General features: G+C 40.2%; 1 protein-coding gene across 1 annotated transcript in view; it reads left to right on the forward strand.

The window, feature by feature from the left end:
• Positions 1-294: 294 nt before the first annotated feature.
• Positions 295-20,577, forward strand: part of LOC134347160 (sorbin and SH3 domain-containing protein 2-like) — a 465,962-nt gene continuing 445,679 nt past the window's right edge. The window contains exon 1 of the mRNA XM_063049382.1: positions 295-437. The gene's annotated coding sequence lies outside the window, so the exon portion shown is untranslated. The remainder of the gene's footprint in view (positions 438-20,577) is intronic.

Genomic DNA, 20,577 nt, shown 5'->3' on the forward strand with positions numbered 1-20,577 from the left:
TTTCAGGGCTGGACATCGTTGGCTCCGAGTGAGACTTGTTCATCAGGGGGATGTGAACTTGCGTCTTTGAATCGTCCAGGCAAACTAAGTATTTAGTTAAGCGATATTTTCCTCTCTTTCCCCCGGGAAAGGAGCTGAAGCTTAAGGGCAGAAAAATCCATGCGTTCGCACTGAGCCACAGTAGCAACCAATCAGATAGTCTGTCATGTTCCCAGACACAATGTGGAGGGAGACGAGCGCACATTACAAAGGCTCAACGCACATGAACACCGCATACGAGCTGTAAATACTGCGGGCACTCTTGGTATTGCCTTGTCACAGAGAATAGCTGATAGGCCAGCGTTTTTGGGCAGTGAACACTCACACAGCGCACATTACTCCACACGATATCCACTTGCACATCTGCAGTGTTCCATGCAGGGCATCCTCATTTGAAGGTAAATTATTCTGTCACTTTTAACTATGCATGAATTTCTCTGTTCTGAGACGTGCAAACATCAGGAAATTTTGTTTAGTATTGTAGAATTAATAGTGCTTGGTACAGTGGAACAAAGGAACTTTGTCGCGATCTTAATACTGGAGCAATATTGTTAAGGATGAGTGTTAATATTTAACAGGATAACTTGTTTCTTTTTAATCAACCTTATCTTAGTAAAGACGGTACACTTTGATCAACTGAAATAATTATTGATTTCCAACAACGGCAAACACGCCTCCGGCAATTGTCATTTGAAAATGACTGCTGCTTTTATTTTGGAGAACAAAAATTTCATTGTTTTCATTTACTAAAGAATTTATCTTTCTGTTGGCCAATGCTGACTCGACCTGCAGTGACTTTGTTGGGACCCAGTCACTGGCACATGCTTCGCTATGATCTGATAAGGATAAAATGTGCTGGTAATGGAAGTGAAATTAAATGGATTGCGAGGAGGTTCTTTGTGCTCAGTATAGCGCGTGTCTTTGGGGGTTGGCATCAAGCACACCCTGCATTTGTTTAAGTGGCATGTACCAGCAGGTGATCGGAAAAGTCTGACAGTAGCTCTCATGCTATTGCCAGCTGTTTCCATGGTAACCGCAGAGATGTGATAACGCGGGAGCTGTCACCTTCAAGACTGGAGATACCCTGGTGCTCAGAGTTGATAGGTTTGTCGAAGAATAGAGGGGTCTTGGTCTGTTTTGTTGCTACCAATCCTTGGTTGTTTTTGAAGTGATTAGAATGCTGCTTGCACGAATCCTGACAGCGTTTAACGGATGATTAAACTAAAGAACTTAAAATTCAGTCCGGGCGGGAGAAGATTAATGTAAATCTATAATAAATGTAATTTTTGTAACACTACCATGGGAATTTCTTCAATGTACTGGGTACATTGTATTGAATAGAATGCCTGCGGTTATAAATATTTTTGAAATATTTAATTGGACTCTACTCAGTAACAAATTACAAAGGTTCATTTATTATCAAAGCATTTATCCCCATACAACTCTGAAATTTGTTTTCTCCAGGTAGCCATGAAACAACGAAAGATCATGAAAGTCATTCAGAGAGAAACATCACCCCCCCCCACCAAAAAGAACAGCATTCTGATCATCACCACCCTCAAAACCCCACACAACCCCACACAAAACAGAAGAGGAACATCGATCCCACAAAAAAAAAATCCCCTCCCCGGTCAAAAACTAACAGAACATCAACTCTCAAACACCCTCCCATCGCACAACAAAACGGAAAAGGCACAGGGGATAAAACACCACAGAATATAAAAACCACAAGTCTGAAAATAGTCCAGAGTCCATAAATGTAATAGTCCAATCCATTAATGCAAAACCACTAAGCCATCCTCCAAAATCACCGACATTGATGGAAATCCTAAAATATGGTGCATATTACGTTTAATGTGGCACTTAAATTCGTAGGCACAAGCAATTCTGCGGATGCTGGAAACCCAGAGAAACACACTCACAAAATGCTGGAGGAACTCAGCAGGTTAGGCAGCATCTATGGAAAGGAATAAAGAGTGAATGTTTTAGGTCGAGACCCTCGATCAGGACTACTTACTACTTAAGAAATTTTAAAAGGGGAATCTTGAAGTGTTGATGCTTTGGGCCAAGACCTTTCATCCGAATTGGAAAGTAAGTGGGAAGAAGCTAGAAGCCTGAACATCTTGTACATCTTTCACTTATCTACCTGTTTAAGGTGAGAAATGATTTGAATTGGTTAGTTGTTAAGCCCTGTTTTATTTCATGACTTTATTACTAAACAGTGGACCACACTAAGTATGATGCTGCAAAGTTTCTATGGTAGTGTTTTTCTCATTTTGATAACTGGTTTCCTTTGAGCTCAGTGTTGCTAAGTCTTATGGTTTCTTTAGCATCAGTAAAAAAGAGACTCTGGCCAGCACATGCATCATTACTGTTACTTTTGAAAGATGGGAGAAGCTGATTGTCTGATTAAAATTCAGGACAAATAGCAAATTTAAACCCCTTTGTCCTTTTCTAAGACAGCTATATTTATCTACCTGAAGGTCAGAGTTGTGCTGTTATCTTTGATATCGCTTAATAGAGAGCTTGGGATGATTTGAACACATCCCTGAAGGCTATATTGCAACAAATGTATTGGTATGATGAGGTTCTACATGTATGTTGATGGTACTCAGCTCTTTCTTCAATGGTTCTGATTTGTCATATTACCTGTCTGATATTCTGCTCTGTATGACCAAATCTTTGAGCAATGACATGTTGGGAAGACCATTACCACTGGGAATCAATCCAGCTTCTGTTTGTGCTAAACACTTGGTTTACCAGCAATTTTCGTGTGTGTTGCTTAAATTTCCTGCATCTGCAGATCTTCTCGTGTTTGCAACCTGTCTACATTCACTTTTTGGTTTCATTAGCATTTCAAAGTGAGCTTTACATGGATATTTTACTGTACAACATATACAGTGTAAGGTATATTATACCATAAACCTTATGTATGGATAGCCTTGGGTCCCTGCTACAGTCTCAGTTGGTTATCTCATAGCTCTTTCTCACTTGCTGTCTTCCTTGTAAGGCTTACATAAGCACTCTCAAATTTGCCATTCTATTTGACCCTGGGCTGAACTTCTGAACCCATATCTCTCCTACATCAGGACTGTCTACTTCTGCCTCTGTCCCCCACACCTGCTGCTGAAACTGTCAATCATGCATTTCTTGCCTCCAGTGGATTATATTTGTGTTCTTCTGGCCAGCTTCACCATCACTCCACCAGTTTTGCGTTGCTTATGAATGCGAATGCAGCCACAACTCTGCTGTTTGTATTCTCAAGTAAAACGTGTCACTGTTAATGTGTCACAGCTTCAGTCATAAAACTATAGAGGTACCAGGTCTAGCAAAAGCTCATTTTCAGATCCTGGCATCATCAGTCTCGGTAACCTATTTCGCCCTAGCAATTCTCTCAATTCCCAGCAATGTTCAAGGTAGAGTTCAAGGGCATGGAAAAGTTGAAATTTGGTTTCTAATGCTAAATGTGTGCTGCTGTATAATTTTTTAAAAATCGCGACACAATGCAGAACAGGGCCTTCTGTCTCAATGAGCAGCACTGCCTACATAGAATTCTCCAACTTCCGGTTCATAGAATTCTCCAACTTCCGGTAATTTCCTCTCCCTCCCTTCCCCTATCCCTATGTCACTCTGCCCCCTCCCCTAGCTGCCTATCTCCCAGCTGAGTTCCTCCAGCGTGTTGTGACTGTCGCTTTGACCCCAGCATCTGCAGAGTATTTTGTATTTAACCTAAACCTAATCACAGGATAATTTACAATAACTAATTAACCTTCTCACTGGTATACTGTGACTGTGGGAGGAAACTGAAACACCCAGAAGAAACCCACGCGTTCACAGGGAGGATGTACAAACTCCTTCCAGACGCCGGAATTGAACTCCGAACTGCTGCGCCCTGAGCTGTAATCGTGTTGTACGAACTGCTGTGCCACTGTGGTGCCTGTTGAAGTTGGTGACTGTTGAATTGGAGGAGGGTGGATGTTGCCAACAGGACTGTGGGAAGTGCAGTTGTGGAGAATGCTCCTCCATCCATTTAGTACCGGGGACTAAAGATGAATTTCTTCTTGAAGGTTTTCATCCTTTCTTCTCAAAATACTTCTGATGTTTAGGGCACCTCAAGCCCTAACTGACATTATCGTTAAATCTTTCAAGCTAAAGGGAGTGAAATGGTGAATTTGAGATGTTATTTTTTTCAATTTTTGTTTCTAGTTGACTTGAAATTTTGGATTTTTATCTTAATTTGGCTAAGTTTTAGTGTTTAGGAAAACCTTACAGATGTGTATTGATTTCATTTTAATTTTCCCTGAGAATGAATAACAAGGAAAAAACCTACACATGCCAAGTGACTTGCCATCTATGTTTACACATTGTTTACACATTTCTATGTTTACAGAATTTTATCCTCTCTCTCACTGCAGCCACATCACTTTACTGCACATACAGAAGCAAATTCTTTGAGCCCAATTCATGGCTGATATGATTTTATTGCTAACTGCTTTTTGTTTCAAAAAGTAGATCTGAGGGTTTTTAAATGTTTTTTTTAAAAACCTAAAATTGTGCAAGCTGTGATTTTAGATAATTGAAAATAAAGACTTTTTAAAAATAACTATTTGTCTTAGATATTTAGTGTTTTTTATAGACAATAGAAACTACCAAACATGCGGTCAATAAATAATATTTTGACAATGCCCTTACCCTCCGTATGAAAGATGTAAATTAGCATTTGTTGATTATACGATATGTCACATGGGTGTAATTTCACTGGGCTACAATATTGAGCTATAATACAGTCCAGAGCTGAATCTCAGCATTATATTAATGCAGAACCCTTGTCCTGATTTCCTGTTTATCATTCAAATTTAAATGTGTGGTAATTGTGGCACTTTGTATGAAAGATATGAGTTCTGCATAGTAATGATTTCATTTCTGCAATTACCAAAGCAAATTATGGTGAAATCAAATAGTTCTGAAGATGACTGGCAGATAGCTTCTGAAAGAGAAATGCGGGTCTTCAGTTTTACTGTCCTACGTGTGGCCAGTTTGTTTGAGCAGGTGAAGAGATGGTCTTTCCCAGGCCATTATAAATAACTGAATACCATGGTGGATTGAAGTTCTAAAACATTAGAATAAAACAGGTTAAGCAGTCAAAGTTCAGAGTACATACAGTAAATGGCTCGACATACAACCCTGAGATTCTTTTACCTACGGGCATACTCAGCAAATTTACGGAACAGTAACAAAACAGGATCAATGAAAGATCAAGTAGAGCATAAAAGACAACAACATGTACAAATGCAAATATAAATAAATAGCAATAAATAACAAGGACATGAAGTATCAAGATAAAGAGTTCTTGAAGTGAGATCATTGGTTGTGGGAACATCTCAATAGATGAGTGTAGTTATTCTCATTTGTTCAACAGCATGATGGTTCAGGGGTAGTAACTGTTCTCTTCACATTTCTTAATTAATTCCTGGAATTGTAGGGCAGGAGATTGGTTGAGTTCAGGGAGAGTTGTAGATTGTCAGGAGAGGGGGTGTAGGAATTTTGGAGATGAGTTTAATGGGGAAGGCAGGAGATGGATATATGTTTCACTTGCCTATAGTCTCAGATTGAAAGTAGTCTTTTCAGTTGTCATGGGAATACCCATCAAGTGCCTGAGTGTAATCCAAGCTTTCCAAAGGAGGGTTTCATACAGAATGACGCACTGTATTATGACTCATGACAGTGTCTGGGCAAACTTTCCTGATGACATGAAACATCCCAGATGTTCCAAGATTCATACATGACGAAGGGTCTAGGCCTGAACCGTCGACTGTACCTCTTCCTAGAGATGCTGCCTGGCCTGCTGCATTCACCAGCAACTTATATGTGTGTTGCTTGAATTTCCAGCATCTGCAGAATTCCTTGTGTTTGCAGTGAAAAAAATACTGTTCAATTCCATCATTTTTTTTGTGCTATGTATTCAAACGGAAGGCAAGATTATAGGAAAAATTTCTGTAGACAAAGGTTGCAAAACTTTTCATTTTTCTTTCCCAGTGGTCTATGGATGGATATTGAAGGGTTTGGAACTTTTAAATGAATCAAAGGATACATGGAACTACGGAGGAAGTACAGGATACTCTATGATCAGATTGAACAGTGGGTTAGACTCAGGAAGAAGTACAACCTATTTCTGCTCCCACTTGTATTAGCATGAATTGGGCTCATTATTGTCACGTGTACTGAGATACAGAGAAAAACTGTATTGCATGCCATCCATAGAGATCATTTCATCGCATCATGTCACTGAGCAAGGGAAAAGCAGTAACAAAATGCAGAGTGAAGTGTTGTTGCAGAGAAAGTGCAGGGTAGGCACAAAGTAAGATGCAAAGCCACAACAAGGTAGATTGAGATCAAGAGCCCATCTAGCCCATCTCTAGACTGTTCAATAGTAGGCAGATACCACTGCTGAATATTGGCACACCCCTTATCCGAAAATCTGAAAACCTCTGAAATATGAAATTTCTTTTGAGCGCTGACATGACAGCATAAATGGAAAATTCCACAAAGCACTGGGCAGACTGTGCAGATCTCTGTGCACCACGGTCTATTTTGAGAAGTGACCTCACAAAACATATTTTTGCATGAAATCTGAACTTCATCTCCACCTAAAGTCCTATGTTTGAGTGTAACATGACCAGGGTAATTATTGAGTAAAAATAAAATGCTGCCTTTTTTCAGTTTTCATTACATTTACCTGTAATTAAATTCAATCTTTCATTTTTATACCTTGTGTAAACCTAAAAAAAGTAAAATACAAATACTGTAACCAGACTGGAAGCCTGTGGTTGTTTGTTATTGTTCAACAGCTGATTCAGGTAATCTCCCAATGCTGCTGTGCTGCTTTTGTTACCTGGCATATATTATATTTTCATTATATTAATTGTATATAATTTTTACTGTTCAGTAAATATGTGTGATGAAGAAGTGTAAGATAGTGACTGCTTACAGCAGCACATAAATTCAGAGTCAGAAACAATACCTAGATGTATACCTGGACAGCTGAGGTATTGATAGCTTGCCTTTCTGCTGGTTCAATGAACTCAATATTGTTTCAGGCACAGAATTGTTAATATATTATATGAAATTATGTTCAGTTATAAGCTGTATATGTAATGTGAATGGACTTCGTGCTTAGACTTGCGTCCCATCCCCAAGTTGTCTCATTATATAGATATGAAATTCAAAATCCAAAACACTTCTGGCCCCAAGCATTATGGATAAAGAGTGCTCAACCTCTCTCTGGAGCCATTATTTTCATTGTCACTTCTGATGAGAAGCTTAGTCATAATTTAAAAGCTATCAACCCACGAAATATACCATTACTGAACTCCTGAACTTCCCTGCTCCATGATCTGAATCATTGGCTTTGGACCGTATTGATGAGAGGTTACACAAAGCAGTTTAAATATTGAGGAGACTTAGTAAATCATGAGTGTTGCAGCCAAGAAATCTGTCGGATTTGGAATTCTCATGCTATGTCAAATAGAATTCTCTTGCTCACACCTCGCTGCAGAGCAATTTGATCTCATGATCTCTCCACCTGAGCGACAATATGTTTATTTGTTTGTGATTAAGTGCATTGCTTACCATATTTCTTGTATATTAAATTCCATAGTGAATATTTATTGCTACTTCTTTCAAATCCATTAATTAACTAGTAGAGCTTTGTTGGAACTTAAGGTGGGGATAATACTTGCCCTCTCATTGAGAGGTAGAGCATAGTACTGTACCAGGCTCTTCTGGCCCAACGAGCCCATGCACCCAATTACACCAATTAACCTACTTACTCTTTGGGATGTGGGAGGTGATCAGACGACCCAGGAGATCCCAGGTGGTCACGAGGAAAAGATACAAAGTCCTTCCAGACAGCAGTGGGAATTACCATCTTTCTCATTATTATCATCGGGAGGAAGTCTGAAGACCCACACTCAGCAATTTAGGAATAGCTGCTTCCCCTCTGCAATCATATTTCTAAATAGTTAATTAACACTACTTAGTTATTCCATTCTTTCACACTATTTATTTATTTACTTTGTAATTCAGAGCAATTTTCATCATTGCATTCTACAGCTGCTGCAAAACAACAAATTTCATGACAGAGGTCTGTGATAATTTTGATTCCGATCTGATTTTGTGTACTGATATAGAAAGAGCAAATGAGCAGAAGTGGCTAGTGCCTTTTGATGGTGGTGGTCACAGAAGCTCAGGTAAACAATTCAAATGAAAATAAACTTGGAAATAGGTTTATGCAAGGAAATTGTTAAGAATGACGTTCCACACCCTTAACTCTTTAAGTCTGATACATTTGATACTGTACTAACAATCTCCAGCATGCTGGTGGTTGAGATGCTGAAAAACTAGAAAGTGACATGATTTAAATGACAAATAAACAATAGAAAAAAAATTAGGATATAAATAAACCACAGAAATGAAAAACACAAACTCCTGATAAAATACCATGAAGACGTTTCTCCGAAAGCTGGATCAGACATCAGGTTTAATTTTTCAAACATATTTTTATTGATTGAGATACAGTGTTAAATAGGCCCTTCTGGTCTTTCAAGCTCTGCTGCCCAGCAATCCCAAGATTTAGCCCAAACCTAATCACAGGGAAATTTACGATGACAAATTAACCTACCAACTGGAATGTATTTGGACTGTGGGAGGAAACTGGAGCACCTGGAAGAAACCCACATGGTCACTATGAAGAACATACAAACTCTTTACAGGCAGCGCCAGGAAATGAACCTGTGTTACTGGTACTGTAAAGCATTGTGCTAATCACTAGGCTACCGTGATATAGGGGTACATGGGCTAACCTATACAGAAGCCAGTTATCTTGGTGTATATGATCTCAAGTTTCTGTTCCAGGATGAAATTCTGAGGAAAATATAACTAACTCTAAAATAGTACTAATGTCTTACATGAAAGACTGGAAACACACTTAGTGGCCACCTTATTAAGTACACCTTTCAACCCAATGTGGTCTTTAGCTGCCGCAGCCCATCCACTCTAAGCTTCAATCTGGAGGAAAACACACAGAGGATGCAGCTGGGGATCAAAAAGGTGAGGAAAGAGGACCGGGTCGAGACAACAGAGACTTGTGGAGAAGAGGAGTTATAAGCTATGTCTTCCCTCTCTCATTATGGGCAATGTGAGATTGCTGGGTAATAAAATGGATGAGTTGACAGCGCTAGCCAGGAGTCAGACAACATTTCGGGAGAGCAGTGTTATGTGTTTTACTGAAACGTGGCTGCACAAGGACATACCCGACCAAAACGTTTCCATGGAGGGCTTCCACACCGTTCAGGCTGACCGGAACTTAACTGAGAGCGGTAAGCGTAAAGGAGGGGGGCTTGCTGTTCTGGTTAACAACAGATGGTGTAATCCTGGGCATATTACGATCAAGGAATGTGTTTGTAGCCCGGATATTGAACTTTTTGCTGTTGGACTGTGGCCATGTTCCACCGAGATGCAACACTGGGCGTCATGGAAGGTTGTTTCTGCCTGTGGCCATCGAACTTTGCAGCTCCTCCCATGGAGGGTCAGACACCCTGAGCCAATAGGCTGGTCCTGGACTTATTTCCATCTCGCATAGATTGCATATTGTTGTTTGATTGTTTGTGGTTTTGTATTGCTATATTTATGCTCTATTCTTGGTTGGTGCAGCTGTAACGAAACCCAATTTCCCTCGGGATCAATAAAGTATGTCTGTCTATCTATCTATCTATCTATCTAATGTGTTGTGTGTTCAAACCACTATTGCAATGTGTGGTTATTTAGTTATTGTCACCTTCTTGTCAGTTTGAATTGGTTTTGCCATTCTCCTCTGACCATTCTCATTAACAAGGCATTTTCACCCACAGAAATGCCACTCACTGGATGCTTTTAGTTTCTCCTGCACCTTTATCTATAAACTCTGGAGCTGGAGTTCTCAACCTTTTTTATGCCATGGGCCAATACTATTAAGCAAAGGGTCCATGGACCACAGGTTGGGAGCCCCTTCTCTAGAGACTATTGTGTGTGAAAATTCCAGGAGATCAGCAGTTTCTGAGATACTCAAAACACCCTGTCTGGGACCAACAATCCTTCCACAGTCGAAGTCACATGAGAAGACCCTGGTGGACAGGATTAAGGAAAACACCAAGGCATTCTACAGGTATGTTAAGAGCAAGAGGATAAGACATGAGAGAATAGGACCAATCAAGTGTGACAGTGGAAAAGTGTGTATGGAACTGGAGGAGATAGTGGAGGTACTTAATGAGTACTTTGCTTCAGCATTCCTCACAGAAAAGGATCTTGGTGATTGTAGGAATGACTTACAGTGGACTGAAAAGCTTGAGCATGTAGATATTAAGAGAAAGGATGTGCAGGAGCCTTTGGAAAACATCCAGTTAGATAAGTCACCGGGACCGGACAAGATGTACCCCAGGCTACTGTGGGAGGCGAGGGAGGAGACTGCTAAGCCTCTGGCAATGATCTTTGCATTATCAATGGGGAAGGAAGAGATTCCGGAGGATTGGAGGGTTGCGGATGTTGTTCCATTATTCAAGAAAGGGAGTAGAGATAGCCCAGAAAATTATAGACCAGTGAGTCTTACTTCAGTGGTTGGTAAGTTGATGGAGAAGATCCAGAGAGGCAGGATTTATGAACATTTGGAGAGGCACAATATGATTAGAAATAGTCAGCATGGCTTTGTGAAAGGCAGGTCATGCCTTACAAGTCTGATTGAATTTTTTGAGGGTGTGGTAGAGCAGTAGATGTATTGTATACGGATTTCAGCAAAGCATTTGACAAGGTACCCCATGCAAGGTTTATTGAGAAAGTAAGGAGGCATGGGATCCAAGGGAAATTGCTTGTGGATCCAGAACTGGCTTGCCCACTGAAGGCAAATGGTGGTTGTAGATGGGTCTTATTCTGCATGGAGGTCGATCACCAGTGGCGTGCCTCAGTAATCTGTTCTGGGACCTCTACTCTTGGTGATTTTTATAAATGACCTGAACAAAGAAGTGGAGGGATGGGTTAGTAAATTTTCTGATGACACAAAGGTTGGAGGTATTGTGGATAGTGTGGAAGGCTGTCAGAGGTTACAGTGGGACATTGATAGGATGCAAAAATGTGCTGAGAAGTGGGAGATGGAGTTCAACCCAGATAAATGTGAGATGGTTCATTTTGTTAGGTCAAATATGATGACCGAATATAGTATTAATGGTAAGACTCTTGGCAGCGTGGAGGATCAGAGGGATCTTGGGATCCGAGTCCAAAGGACACTCAAGGCTGCTGTGCAGGTTGACTCTCTGGTTAAGAAAGCATATGGTGCATTGGCCTTCATCAGTCATGGGACTGAGTTTAGGAACCCAGAGGTAATGCTGCAGCTATTTAGGATCCTGTTCAGACCTCACTTGGAGTACTGTGCTCAGTTCTGGTCACCACACTATAGGAAGGATATGGAAACCATAGAAAGGGTGCAGAGGAGATTTACAAGGGCATTACCTGGATTGGGGAGCATGCTTTATGAGAATAGGTTGAGTAAACTCAGCCTTTTTTCCTTGGAGCAACGGAGGATGAGAGGTGACCTGATAGAGGTGTATAAGATGATGAGAGGCATTGATCATGTGGATAGTCAGAGGCTTTTTCCCAGGGCTGAGATGGCTAGCATGAGAGGGCACAGTTTTAAGGTGCTTGGAAGTAGGTACAGAGGAGATATTGGGGGTAAGTTTTTTTACGCAGAGAGTGATGAGTGCGTGGAATGGGCTGCTGGCGATGGTGATACAATAGGGTCTTTTAAGAGACTCCTGGACAGGTATATGGAGCTCAGAAAAATAGAGGGCTACGGGTAACCCTAGGTAATTTCTCAGGTTAGGACATGTTTGGCACAGCTTTGTGGGCCGAAGGGCCTGTATTGTGCTGTAGGTTTTCTATGTTTCTAAAGTCACTTAGATCACATTTCCTCCCCATTCTGATGTTTAGTCGTAACAACAACCGAACTTTTTGACCATGTTTACATTTTTATTCATTGATATGCTGCCCGATGATTGGCTGATAAGATATTTGCACTAATGGGCAGGTATACAGGTGTACCTGTAAAGTAGCCGCCGAGTGTATTTTAGTAGGTCAAGCAGTAACTGTGGAGAGAGGAACAGTTAAAATTTCAGGTCAATTACTTCTTGTTAGAATTTAGGATTTAATCCTAAAGTGACTCATAATAATGCAATATTTAGATAGGCACAGAAGTAGCAAATCGAATTAAACCTGGAGAAATTCAAGATAATGCATTTGATAAGCATGAACAACACAATAAGTGGTAATTTAGAGTAAGGTAACAAGAGTGATGTTCATAACAGGACAGATGGTTCACAGAACATATGGAATGCCTGCCTTCTATTGCTGAAGCATAAAGGAGTAGGGAGCTCATAATAGAACTGTATTCAATATTAGGCAAAACAACACGAATGCATTGTGCAGTTCAGGTTACCACATTACACCAAGGATGTGATAGTTCCGCAGAGGTTAATGAAGATATTTGAGGAAGTTGCCAGTTCTGTAGAGATATTGTGATAAAGAGACTCCCTTTAGGCTGGGGAACAAAGGACTGATTTGGATGAGGTATATAAAAGAAAACAGGATTTATTTCTCTTAGCAGAAAAATCAGTAATTAGGCAGGGTAGGGGTTGGATTTAACTTAATTGGTAGAATTAGAGGAAAGAGCTCAATCTTTTTTTTCAAACAAACCCTAACTGAATGAATCTTAAAGACAACCACTTGGCAGATTGTTAGGGAAATAAAACATGACCTGAATGAGCATGTGAAGAGTCATGGTCTTCAAAACAATGAATCTGTAAGTGAATGTGGGATTAACCTGGTGCTTGTTGTGCTTAAGATCTGCTTAATGGCTACCTTCTACAGAGTAACTTTCTATGTTGCCCTTCTGAATAGAAGTGCGTTCAGTTATGAGGAATAATAGAATTTAGGAATTCATAAAACTTTTTAGTCAGTATATGTTAGCAAGGTAACCAAAACAGGAAATAGATTTTTAAATTTTATTTATAGTGTTTTGAGACACAGCACGAAACAAGCCCTTCCAGCTCACCAACCAGTACCCCAACCCCTCAAAGTTTAACCCTAGCCTAATCATGGGAGAATTTACAGTGACCAATTAACCCATTAAGTGGTACATCTTTGGACTATTAAAAGAGACCGGAACACCTGGAGGAAACCCACGTGCACACACAGAAAGGATGTTCAAACATTGTTACAGAGGGCACCGGAACTGAACTCCGCAATGCAACATCTTGAGCTGTAATAGTATCATGCTGACTGCTACGCTACCGAAATTAAAAATCACAAAGTAATAATTAGCATACACAAAATACGAACTGAGTTTTACCATTGTCTGTTGTTGACGTTCCTTGTTTAATATCCATTGAAACAGGAAATTGTATAGCACAGTAAGAGACTATCCAGTGGCACCTTTGGTGCCTCTTTGGGAAAGTTATCAAACCAATCTGACTCCCTTGCATATTCCCCATAGCTGTAGCCCTTTCCCATGGCCCTTTATCCTTCATGTTCTCATCTACCTTCAGATCAAAACAACTTGTTCACGTGGCCTCTGGTCTTTTTTCCAACTACCTAAATCTGTGTCTTCTAACAATTTCTTTTCTACTAGTAGCAGCAGTTTCTCTTTATTTTCTCCATACAACAATTATTAATTTTGAATAGCTCCATTAAATCTCCTCTATTATGTTTTGTAACTCCAATACATTAAACTCAATAAAAGGAAAAGACGGGAGTCTGAAATGAGACTCTAGCTTTTTTTTACTTTAACTGAGATGTATACATATCACTTGGTAGCATCGTGATGTATTCAATTCACTTATTTTTACATATAACCCATAATGAATTATTTAAACAAAACAAGGAAGGTTTATTCAACAAAATATTTACAAGATTACTCAAATATTACTGAAATATTAAAGATACAGCTTCCTCTTAAACTTGTCTACACTGTCCTTCCATCCTCTCCCAGTAAGCAATTACCTCCTGGCCAAGATATTCTTGTGTATCTATTCCACACTTTCCAAAAGTGCACCCAGAATATAGAAGATATTCCATAGTAAAACCTAAATCCTGTCCACAAAGAAGAAGGTTAATTTGGGTTAACGATGATCTTTCAAGAATCGATAGATTCTCTGGCATTGTACCGGATGACTGGAAAATTGCAAATGTTACTCTGCTATTTAAGAAGGGTGGGAGGTAGCAGAAAGGAAACTACAGACCAGTCAGCCTGAGATCAGTGGTTGGGAAGTTGTTGGAATCGATTGTTAGGGATGAGATTACAGAGCACCTGGAGGCACATGACAAGATAGACCAAAGCAGGCATGGTTTCCTGAAAGGAAAATCCTGCCTGATAAACCTACTGCAATTCTTTGAGGAAATTACAAGCAGGGCAGACAAAGGAGATGCAGTAGATGTGGTGTACTTAGATTTTCAGAAGGCCTTTGAGAAGAGGCCGCACACGAGGCTGCTTAGCAAGATAAGAGCCCATGGAATTACAGGGAAGTTACTAGCGTGGGTGGAGCATTGGCTAGTCAGCAGAAAATAGAGAGTGGGAATAAAGGGATCCTATTCTGGCTGGCTACCAGTTACCAGTGGAGTTCCACAGGGGTCAGTGTTGGGACTGCTGCTTTTTACATTGTATGTCTATGATTTGGACTATGGGATTAATGGATTTGTGGCTAAATTTGACAATGATACAAAGATAGGTGGAGGAGCGCATAGTGTTGGGGAAACAGAGAGCCTGCAGAGAGACTTAGATAGTTTAGGGGAATGGGCAAAGAAGTGGCAAATGAAATACAATGTTGGAAAGTGTATGGTCATGCACTTTGGTGGAAGAAATAAACGGGCAGACTATTATTTAGATGGGGAGAGAATTCAAAATGCAGAGATGCAAAGGGACTTGGGAGTCCTTGTGCAAGATACCCTAAAGGTTAACCCCAGGTTGAGTTGGTTGTGAAGAAGGTGAATGCAATGTTGGCATTCATTTCTAAAGGTATAGAATATAAGAGCAGGGATGTGATGTTGAGGCCCTATAAGGCACCCGTGAGACCACACTTGGAGTATTGTGTGCAGTTTTGAGCTCCTTATTTTAGAAAGGATATACTGACATTGGAGAGGGTTCAGAGAAGGTTCACAAGAATGATTTCAGCAATGAAAGGGTTACCATATGAGGAATGTCTGGCAGCTCTTGGGCTGTGTTCCCTGGAGTTCAGGAGAATGAGGGGGGATCTCATAGAAACATTCTGAATGTTAAGGCCTGAACACATTAGATATGGCAAAGTTATTTCCCATGGTAGGGGATTCTAGGACAAGAGGGCATGACTTCAGGATTGAAGGATGTCCTTTTAAAACTGAGATGTGGAGAAATTACTTTAGTCAGAGGGTGGTAAATCTGTGGAATTTGTTGCCACGAACAGCTGTGGAGGCCAAGTCATTGGGTGTATTTAAGGCAGAGATAGATAGGTTCTTGATTAGCCAGGGTATCAAAGGCTTATGGGGTGAAGGCAGGGGAATGGGGATAACTGGAAAGATTGGATCAGCCCATGATTGAATGGCAGAGCAGACTCGATGGGCCAAATGGCCTACTTCTGCTCCTCTCTCTATGGTCTTATGGGTTCTTGAGTCCTGAGTCTGGAAACCCATGGGCTATGTGGAGTTGTTTACTGGAAATGTAGCACCAGTTCTGTTTTCCATTTGCTATAAAGGAAGTTATCAAGCAAGGCAATAGACATTCAGCAAGTTGTCCTTAACATGCAGGATTTGGATACAACCAGACAAAATTGACAGCGATCTTCCTTTTAGTTTGTTAGCTATTGGCACATCTGATTCTATAATGGGGTAGAATTGGAAGCTGGCATTCAGTAGTACTAATCCTCACCCTGCTTTTCCAGATACTGTTGCCTGGTGACACATGTTGTAGGTTGGATATGGAATCTAAAGTGAGCACAGAGTCTTTTAAGCATGGTCACATTTTGCCTTGCCAATGTAAGACAATAGATAATGATCTGACCTGTCAACTGGGTTTTCAATTACGTTTCAATGGCAAGCTTCATGTCAGAATTACAGTCTGTCATGAAATGAATTTTGTTGTGTAAATTGAGCTCTTGTGAGAAAGGCAACCTGATCATAGTAATAAGCTTTTAATATGGAAAAGTAAAAGATTTTTAAACTAAGCTTTTTGAAATAATTAAGTTATTAGACATGCTGGAAGATGGATCAGCAGTAAGTGCTGAGATAACATCAGTCAAAAACTTCAAGGTCTTAAGATCATTACAAAGTTTGGCCTCTGAGTTGAGAAATGAAGTGAATGGATAGGTTTGTTACTTGAGTGTTTAAATGGGTTGCAGAAGTATCAAAATGTTTGCAAAAAGCAAAACTCTACAAGTACTGAAGATCACAGTTCAAAGTAATTTAAAAAAAAATCGAAGTATGTATATGTATTTCTTTTGGGCATTCACAGTGGAACAAAGAAATACAATAGAATCAATGGAAAACTATACGCAAGCAAATACTGACAAACAACCAATGTGGAAAAAGACAAATGGTGTAAATACAAACAAAATAATAATAAATAGATATAGAAAACATAACTTGTAGAGTTCTTGAAAGTGAGTCCATATGTTGTGGAATAAGTTCATGTTGAGATGAGTGAAGTTATCCATGCTGGTTCAGGAGCCTAATGGTAGAAGGGTAATACTGGAAAAACAGTAAACATTGTTCTTTGAAGGGATCCACTGATATGCAGGTTTGTGATGGTTGAATGGAGTTCGCAATCAACACTCTAAGGCAATTCAGAGGTCTGAAGGATGGTTAGGATATTGAACAAGATGGTTAAGATATGGAACATGATATCATAACACCTTGACACAGACTGTGCAGCAACCAATCCGGTATCAGTCACCACTCTAACCATCCAGGGAGGAGAGGTGCTGGGCTTGAGACCCTGCTGTCTGGTGTTCCTCACCAGTTCAGTCTTCTCGTACAGGAGCGGTTAAGTGTTTGTTTCCTGAAATGTTCAGGTCACCTGCAGGAATAGCTGCACTGTACAGGCTATGCCAGATGTGGCTCTGAGTCTTGGAGGAAAATGAATTGTACTGGCAAGGGACAGAGAACAAGAATCTTGGGTAGGAACTGTGAATATTCATTAACATGGGTGTAATGAACAGAGCAGTGTGAGATACTTTTATTCATAATATTGTGAATGAAGATTCAATGTGTTCACTCATTTAGTCTCCTTCTGAGGTCCTCAAACCATGTTGAATGCTACACACATGTTTGTGTGCATCTTGTTCACTACTCCATCCCACGGTCATTTAATCTTCCGTCTTAAAGGGCATTCTGGCTCCTTGTGGAATAGACCTCTCTATTTTCGACCAGAGCTGCCAGGGATTTGTCAGAATACGTGTGCAAGCACTTGCCTGTGATCAGGTATAACTGGGCATTCAAGAGGCTTTGGAATATTGGTAGCAATGGATGGTCCTCACAGCAATCTAATCTGTAGCGTTATGGGCTGGCAAATCATTTCTGCTATCACTAACAAGTCAAGGGGATTAAACCCAGTTTAATGAGGACTGTAAAGGCAAATGTTGGGAACAGCCCTGGGTCTACCTAAAAGTGAAGCTCTAGTTGTTGAAGCTGAGGCTCTGGACTTTATGTACACTGAACATCAATGTACTTAGCAATAAAATTGGCTTATTATTGTCTTGTACAGACGTATAATGAAAAATCCTTATTTTGCACGCCATCCGTATAGATAATTTCATCACATCAGTGCTTTGACGTGAAGGCCATGACTAGGTAGGTTGTGAGGTCAAGAGTCCATCTTGGAATACAAGAAAAGTTCATGGCCACCATGTGAACATGCCAGGCATTGAACCTATGATCTCATGCATGCAAAGCAGGTACCTTCCAAATGAGCTTGATAGACAGATCTGAAGTGGCCATACAACAAATACATTGGATCAAAGCTTTGCAGTCCTCCTAAAGCCAATCATAAATGGTGTGGGTAATTAACTGGCAAATGGCAGGAGGTAGATTCAAGGCCAACCATATTCTCAGCATGACCCAGAGAAAGCTAAAGCATTTTTGCCATCCATGAGGTATTAGTCTGGAAGGTACTGAATAGCCCTCCTCTCTATTGAGCACACTTACATGGAGCGCTACTGCAAGAACACAGCATTCATCACCAAGAATCCTCATCATCAAGAACCTCCATCTTCCAGGCCATGCTCTCTTCTCAGTACTGCCATCGGGCAGCAGATACAGATGCCTTTGGTCACACACCACCAGTTATTACCCAAAACCATCAGACTCCTGAATTGGCATGGGTAATTCCAGAGTGAAATTCCCTTGAGTGAAAGTGTTATTTTGTGCTGATCTCCAAGTGCATTAAGCAGAATATCATTCTTCAAGAAAAACTGATGATAGTTAAAAGTCTTGCCATTGCAAGGGCCGAGGACAATTTCTTTGCTTTATAAATGAAGCAGACAGAACTGAAAAGTAGCACACAAAAGTATGCTGTACACCATCTGTTCTTTGAGTTGTTTATTGGTGCTCTTTGGTGGTGGTAACAAAAGGAATGTGTGGAGGACCTTATTGACAGGGAGACTGATTTGGGGTGAACATTAAAATCCCTTTCTTGTGAAGACATGGCATATAACTGAGTAAACGAGTGAGGCTTGAGTTTCTCATGTTGTTAGAATATCGCGTCAGAGCTGTTGCCATCCTCCTGGCTGCCTTGTAACTTCCTGGCCCTTGGGTTCCATGTCTCCTTTGGTACCCCTGAGGCCCTAACTGTTGTTTTCAATTGGTTGGGATGTACAACATGAAGTTTCCACATTAGATGAGTGTGCCCTGTGTTTACCGTAGCCTGATGAAGTCAGTAGCTGCTGTTGCGTTGATGCTGGAGTAGTGGGAGTGCAAACATGTCAAAAGCTGCAGAAATAGTCTTACCGAAGGGTTTCAGCCCAAAACGTCAGCTGTACTCTTGTCCATAGATGCTGCCTGGCCTGCTGAGCTCCTCCAGAATTTTGTGTGTGTTGCTCAGATTTCCAGCATCTGCAGATTTTCTCTTGTTTGAGAAATAGTAGGTGACAGTTATTCCCCTAAGCTGAATCCTTTGAGGGGCAGCTTTGGCCATTGAAAATATTGGGAAGTATAGATTTTCTTTCCGATAGAATCAAGGGAGCTCCCAGGAAACCCGGAATTGTATATCATGAACTTTGAGTATCCATATATTATCACTAATGGAGATTTAAATAGAGCATTGAGTGCCAATTAATGTTGTACGCTTTGGAGCAAGTGTTACACAATAATAAATACTTTGAGTGTGTGTTGATGCTGGGGAAACATCAGACTTGTTAGCATATGGTATATCAACAACAGATGTACCCAATTCGGTTTCTTGAATGGAATGGTTTCACCGGCTTGCTTATGTGGCTAATTCTGGGTGAAATCAAGTTATGGATTGTATCATTGTGCATTTCAATTTCCAAGCAATGATGTGCTTGAGCAACGTTCAAAGTATTTCACTGCAAACTCATTCATATTCCCGTTTGACTGGTGTATGAACACAATTTTAAAATGATTTTACTTGCCACGATTCTGCTTGCTAACACTCCTACACGAATGCACAGAACTACATATGCAGGTTTGCATTACCAGGTAGCATTCTGAAGGAAAAGGCATTTATTTTCATAAACAAAGATCTTTCTGAAATACACTTTTGCCTTAGGGTTGTGACAGTTCCCATTTAATCCAAGATAAGGAACAGCTTGTAAGGCTTTAACAGTTGGTTACTCGGCAAATGGCAGAGGACATTGGAATTGAGTTCAAGCCTCTGGATTGCTCAGGGTTTACGTTTTATTTAGTATCAGCACTAATGTAAAAAATGTGCAGAGTAAACTGTTCATCCAGAGCTAAAACTGATGTTTTCTCAACAGCTGTAAGGATATAATATGGGGTAGCGGGGTGGTTGTTGAAGAACATTATACTAAATCTTAGCAGATAATCTTTTCTTTCTTTTCAAATATTTTTATTGTTATACAAAAGAAATAACATGAGTACATTGAAGTAACAACACTTACAATGCCTCAAAAAATACATTATCTTAAAGATTGAAAAAAAAGAATTGCGATAACAAATAAAACCTACTAAGCAGGAAAGTGAGGAAAAAAAAGAACCCATTTGTTGTGCAACCCCGGAGCCATGCGATATACAAAAAGCTTCTAAAAATAAACATCAAACCGCCAGCAAGAAACGAAAATATACCAAAAAATTTACAATTAGATCGTGGAAAAAATCTATCAATTAGCTCAAACGATAGTAACAAGCAAATGAGCCCCATCTTTTCTCAAAATCAAATAAAGGTTCAAAGGTTCGACTTCTAATTTTCTCCAAACTAAGACATAGCATCACTTGAGAGATCCATTGTGACAAAGT

This window comes from Mobula hypostoma, chromosome 5, assembly GCF_963921235.1.
Source record: "Mobula hypostoma chromosome 5, sMobHyp1.1, whole genome shotgun sequence".
Taxonomy (NCBI): domain Eukaryota; kingdom Metazoa; phylum Chordata; class Chondrichthyes; order Myliobatiformes; family Myliobatidae; genus Mobula; species Mobula hypostoma.